Source organism: Aplysia californica, unplaced genomic scaffold, assembly GCF_000002075.1.
Source record: "Aplysia californica isolate F4 #8 unplaced genomic scaffold, AplCal3.0 scaffold00357, whole genome shotgun sequence".
Taxonomy (NCBI): domain Eukaryota; kingdom Metazoa; phylum Mollusca; class Gastropoda; order Aplysiida; family Aplysiidae; genus Aplysia; species Aplysia californica.
In genome coordinates, this window is record NW_004797627.1 from 603,984 (window position 1) to 610,584 (window position 6,601).

A 6,601-nucleotide genomic window follows, 5' to 3' on the forward strand; every position below is an offset into this window, starting at 1 on the left:
CCCTTTTTTTTTCTTCCCTTGCTCTCCCTCTGTTTTTCCTTTCGTTTAACCTTCGTGGTGATAGTTGAAACTTTACAAGATAGACATGATGATAACTATCATTTGAATATCATACGTAATTATTTGATAAAGCTGATTGGATTTCGACACCATTCTTGTATTTGATAATTGAGCTTTGGGGTAATGTGTGTGTGCTTGGTAACCGAACTTTGACACTGGCCTGGTGCAGTATGATTGAACTGCGACACTTTTCTCATAACGAATGATTGAACACAGTGATTGAACTTTGACAATTTGTTCACACAGTGATTGAGCTTTGACACTGTTGTTACACTTAATGACTGAACTGTGATACGATTGTTGTTCCATGTGTTCTAAAAAAAGATGACCCATTTGAAAGACAGTACCGGTAACTCAGTTATCTTTCGAATTTCAACAAAACGTTGAAGAAATGGATATCACGTCAAATTGAAATGAATCAACAGTTGCGTTCGGAAAAAAAAGGTTTTTAAACTTTCAACCAAAATTGAGTGAAACGCAAAACTTTGCAACTTCTTAAAAATCAACCATACTGATATATTTCGAATAGTCACTATTTGTGCATTGAAGAACATTTTTTTTCTCAAAAAATTAGATTGCCGAATAAACCCAGGGAGGTGACGGCTACTTAAATCTCCAGGGATCTCTCCGTACTTGTGCTGGCTCCAACACACCACTGGGAATTTTGAATAACCTTGTGGCGTGTTTTTGGGGGATTGATTCTTTGGGCATGTTGGTGTGTGTGTTGTTGTGTTTTTGTTGTTTTGCTGTTTTGTTTTTAGTCTCAACGAGTGGGTGGTTGGCGGGTGCTCTGGTGTGGTTTGCTCCTTTCCTATCAAACATCTATCGTCCTATCTTCCCTTCTTCTTTTTTTATGTTTGTTACTCTCTTGAAACACCTCTAATCTTCTGGCGCTCATATGAACTTATGCAGTTAAGTTGCGAGCGTCGTAAAACCTCTACGATAACAAAAAAATCACAAAGTCTTTGGTTCCATCTTGATTAAACCTTTATCTATATCTACCTGTTTGCAAAATGATGTCCACAAATTTTCATGGTATCTGCAGCCTGGATCCCTACATCTCAATAAAGAGAATAATATTAATAGTGTCTTTCACCCAGTCGCCATAGGCCTAGGTCTACTGTACACTGTACAGTGACAGTGCAGTGTCCTCTGTGAAGGTCCAGCAGCTCTGACGTCAGATACTCAACACAGAGGGTGACCACGGTACATGACTTCAAATTCAAAATTGACAGTTCAAAGACAAAGTTTGCTGAAGTTTAGTGTAAAAGCAGGTTCCACTTTGCTACGCCGATTCCGAAAATGAAATCAGTTTTTTAAAACTGTGATAATTATTTCTAAAATGTTACTAGCAAAGTTTAATCCCGCACGGCGGCAAAGTTAAAAGGGATTATGCACTGCTCGCCTCTCCCAATTCTGACTGTAGGGGTTAAAGGTCACAGTTGTCTTTCCTCGTTGTGATAAGAAACTACTGGGCTACATGATACAATCCTTCTCTTTTTTTGCGATCGTCTATATCCAGCAAGAAGAATAGAGTCACCCACGAGTCATTTTGTTCATTTTGATACGCTGGTTCCGAATGTGATAATATTTTTATAATAGAATGCAGCATTTTATACGTTTATAAACAAAATTATTTTGCTGTCGGCGGGCTGCATCGATACCATGATCAATACCACCAAGATAAGTGTTCTCTTAGCGCAGTCGCTGTTCCCCGGACAAATTTGTTCCTTGTTTTTAAAATAAAGTCGCTGTTCCCCAAAAGGTAATATTGATATATTGTAATTTAAAGGGCTCAAGTTTGGGTAAATGTGGTGCCCATTCATTTATAAACTGTCGGCCCACAAGGTGTTTCCCCCAAACCTTTCTTACAACCACACAAGGGCCACTCTCTAAATATTGGAACCAGGCCTCTACACCATAACACATTCTCCTGCCCAAACTTCTCCCAAACTTTCTCAGCACGGTGAGATATCCCATCTGATATGACTGTCGTGGTTTACCGTCCTTGTCCTGGAACCGGAACGGGCTGGTCACGCCCCTGTAGCTGTACGTTTCTATAAGATGTAAAATTTTGCGTTTTGCCCAAATTTAGTTGAAAACTTTAAAATTTGATAGTTCACAGAGAGATTGATGGATTTTCTTATAAATTACAAAGTTGATGTCCCCTTAATTGAATTTTATTTGTGTTAAGTTTTGTCAAAATCAGTATATTGACGACCTAGTTATTGCCCTTTCAGTGGGTCCTCTTTTTTTTTTTTTATTAGACAGCCTGTAATTGGTAAATGAATTTTGACGCTATATTCAATTATTGAATTCAGAGATTGTTATTGTGTTTATAAATGAATGAGCTTTGGAATGGTTAATATGAGTACTTTTACTGTAGTGCGGTCAAAAATTCGTGGCGCGACTTATTGTCAAATATCTCCTCAACTATCAAACATAAACTGTCATTTTTTGCACAGTGACTTGTATCAAATTGTCTTAACAGATCAATATTTTTATAAAGACCTGTTAGCTCGATTCTAGAAGATTCCTTAATTATAATTACTAATAAAAAATCCCTGTGTGGTTTCTACTTATTTAAAAAGGTTTACAGCTAGGACGATATCGCTTTTAAAAGCAGGTCCGTCATTTTTTTTTCTAATCACGAGATTATCTTTATTGAACGCATGCTTTGAGAACTTTTAGTCCCAAAAAGTGTTCACTATAAAATTGATTTCTTGTAACTAGATCTAGTTTTGCCACTAAAAAGTGTCATTGGTTAGCTGCGACGTAACCCATTATACAAAATGTGTGTGAACAGCGGTAAGTGCTTTGAACAATTCCATTTTCCGCGTGATGAAGATTTGTAGTATTTTATATAAATTTATGAATAAAAGTGTTTTAATATAGCCTCCACTGTTGTGGAAAAATATGATAAAGTAAAGACAAATTGAGACAAAATGCTGTGCTAAGTATATAGTATATGGGTGACTGATTCAAGCGTTAAAAAGATATATTTGAGTTGAGGATAAGTTGCGCCTCGAATTTTTTATCGCACTATAATAGTAATGATGTTGTTTTCTTCTGCTGGTACCAGTGGAGGCCACGTGGAAAAATAGTCTCTGTCAGTGGCGAATCGAGTGACATGGAGGAGGGTCAGGTCGTGGGCTCAGATGGTGTCCTTTATTATAGTCGATTCAGCCTGACTTCTCCCCATTTCTCCAGCCGGAGGGGCTTGCGTTGAAAGCTCGCAGAACTGGTTGGTCTCGGAGCATTCTTAGGCCGGTCCCAGAGTGGCTCTGTAGGTCTGACTTGTTGCTCGCCTAGCTCGCACCGTGTAAATGAATGTATACATTATCGTGTGCTTAAGCAGCGTCGCTTTGTCGTCTGTTTTTTGTCAGCTGAGCTGCACGATGCGTCAGACGTGCTATTCAACAGTGTTGTAAAGATGGCGGACATGTGTCGCCTCGCTTCGTGTTTATTTTCGACTGAAACTCTTCACGGATCATCAAAATCAACAAGAAGTAAGTATTATTAGGTGCTTTACTATTAAATATTGACGCTAGCATCAGCACTTGGCCACAAAATCACCCAGAAATGCACTTTATCATACTTTGAAACTTCGAATCGAGAGGTTGACGTAATTTCGACTGTTGTCGTAGCGTAGGCCTAGGCCGAGGCCTAGATCTAGGTGTGCTTCTCTAGAGATCTAGCCTTGCATTGTAACCAATGTAAACTGTCGCCGCGAGCAGCTGCAAGTGTGTTTGTGAGTGTGTGTGTGTGTGTGTGTGTGTGGAAGGGGGGGGGGCTACACTTGGCACATGACGTAAAGAAGAGTTGTCCCGTCTTGGTATAATTGGTCTTGGATTACACAGTACCTAAATATAGCAAGGTAGACCCGTCAGTTGCACACCTACACACGTCAACACACAGTGCGGCTGTGCTGAGACGCAGAGAGTGTGCCTTGCGCTCGCTGAGACACAGGCGCCAACCCACAGTGCGGCTGTGCTGACACGCACACGGCGTGCGCCAGGCGAGCTACAGGTCAGACCTACAGAGCCACTCTGGGACCGGCCTTAAGAGGTGGTCGAACCATTTACTTTTCTGTTGGTCAGTGTGACGGAAGACTGGAGAGAGTGAGAGAGAGTGAGAGAGAGAGTGAGAGAGAGAGAGAGAGAGAGAGAGAGAGAGAGAGAGAGAGAGAGAGAGAGAGAAAGAGAGTGAGAGAGAGAGAGAGAGAGAGCTTCCGCAATTTTGCGAATTTCCGCAAATTAGTAGAATTCCGCAAATGGAAAATTTTCCGTGAAAATTCATGCAAAAAAAATAAAAAATAATAAAAAAGGAAGTGTCTACGTACTCCCCGATTGGAGTCTACGTTGTCATGGTGTCTAGGTGAATCCCAAAAATGTTGGATTGTGATTGGCTCGCTGAGCGAGCGGTAGTTTACATTTGTTAGAATGCAAGGCTGCTAGGCCTACTTACTGATCATCTCGGGTAGTATTTTTATCTTGTGTTACTATAATTAATTTATTTTAGCCAAGAGAGAGAGAGAGAGAGAGAGAGAGAGAGAGAGAGAGAGTATTTAATGAATAAACGTATCTAGATTCTAGTAGTGGCCTGGTGGGCGAATGACCGAAGAGCGACTCTTGACTACTTGCCTGTGAATTGGCGGAACACACTAAGCGTATCATGCAACTTGATTCATACATGGGGACTGGACGAGGGACTGGATCTAGTCGATTCCAGGGGGCGGCCATTTTGGCAAAATGCTAACGAAAGGCTCATGCTCTTTTACAATATGGAAATTCCTCAATCTCAAACATCATTTTCACAAGTAAAATTAAAACAAAAAATCTTGGTTATTTATCTAGCCAAGAATAAGCTATTTTGTTAAAAGTATTTGTATATACATGTATAAAGAATAATAGAAATGAAACCCCATCACATTGTGTTTGTTAACACAGGCGACTATACTTATACAGCTGTCGAGGCCTACATAAAAAAAAATGAATTTCATTGGGAAATCAAAATAAAACAAAGCGGTGCACATGTAGAATGCATGTCACAGGAAAGGCTAACTAGAAGCTGTTAAATCCATGGATTTTGGAATGCCTTTGGTTATAATTATTATTAGTACATCAAAGTATGAACAACAATAAGAAGAACAATAATACTAGACTTTATGACTGTGAGTATGAGACCCCTTCAATAAAGTAGGCCTAATGTTAATTAGAGAAAAGCATAAAATTGAGAGGAAGAAAAACTTAACAATTTCTTTTCTTAGTGGTCACTAGATCTATAGTTTATAACTTTGTTGTCTATACTGTACAAGCAGGGGCGGCTGGTCCATAGAGCACGGTCGTGCACTGCCGCCCAAAAGTTTTAGCGCACAACACCCTCAAAGTGACAACAAAAGAACCTTTACCATCCATCATCCAATCAGTTTTACGTACAAGTTCCTCGCCAGAGCCTATTCGCTCCTTACAACATCTACAACAGCTCTACAACATCTACTATACCATACCAAGTTCTTTTGCTTCACCCAAGTAAAAAAATGGTATGTTCAGTAGTGTAATCTCTCTCGGAAAATGCTCTATGGGACGACCCAAACAACGATGAAGTTTTGACCGAGTTTCTTAGCATAAATATTAATAAGGCGGCACAATCTCGATGTGCACCAGCCGAACAAAGCCCATAGAGGCAGTCTAAAAATAACGCAATCTCAAACCAGTTCACGACAGCCTACACAATTCAATGCCCGTATTATGATAGCTTTGGAGCAATCCACCGGAGTGCTCCCAGCGATGTGCGATTGGTCCATTGTCTTGCCATTTATATCTCTGGCCCCACCTCTGTAACCCTGAACTTGAGCGAGGTCAACATGACGTAATTAGGCCATTGTGTTAGAAGTTGGAATGGTGTAGCGGTGAACGTTTTATTACTCAAGTGCGTATTCCAATGCAGGGTGATTGAAGTTGATTGCAAATAAATTCAGTTCATGCAAACAAAGTAACAAGAAGAGAGTGAATGAATTACGTCCTCACCAAACTAAAAATATCAAAATAATACAATGAATACAAAGTGGAGTGGCTTACACAACAAATTATACTCCTTGTAGACCTAGATTAGGCCTACTGTTTCTCCTGTCTGCTTTTTGGAACTGAGGACCCCAAGAAGTCTAAGACAGGTTTTACTGATCTTGTCCATGTGAAACAAAGCATTAAAGTCGAAAGTCATCAAGAGCGAACGTAAAAATGCCGTTAAGTATCATACTTTCGGACAAGTAGACATAGCAGCGCAGCTAGTCGTAGGTCATCGCATTACAACGTCTCGCAATAAAGAACTGGTGAGAAAGAACAGGCTCGTATTGTGTAAGGTTATCTAGTGTATTTTGTCCTGTGAAACTCACGAACTCGCCCTTCGCGGTCATGAAAAGGGTGATTTGTCGGGGAACTGAGGTAATTTTCGCTAATGCTATGCAGGCTCTTCGACATTTTTAGCCCACTCTACAAAATGCATCTGCGTTTGTCACCGGAATATTCCATGGCCGTCTGAA

The 6,601-nt window shown here is 40.2% G+C and overlaps 1 protein-coding gene across 4 annotated transcripts in view; it reads left to right on the plus strand.

Annotated features, from left to right (window-relative positions):
* The window catches only part of LOC101862516 (ATP-binding cassette sub-family G member 4), a 128,498-nt gene that overhangs the window by 20,507 nt on the left and 101,390 nt on the right, over window positions 1-6,601 (plus strand). Inside the window, exon 1 of one of the 4 annotated variants that reach the window (XM_035970996.1) lies at window positions 3,532-3,569. The exons of the other annotated variants lie outside the window; for them this stretch is intronic. The gene's annotated coding sequence lies outside the window, so the exon portion shown is untranslated. Of the gene's footprint in view, window positions 1-3,531; window positions 3,570-6,601 lie in introns of those variants that run through there. 4 annotated transcript variants of the gene reach the window in all.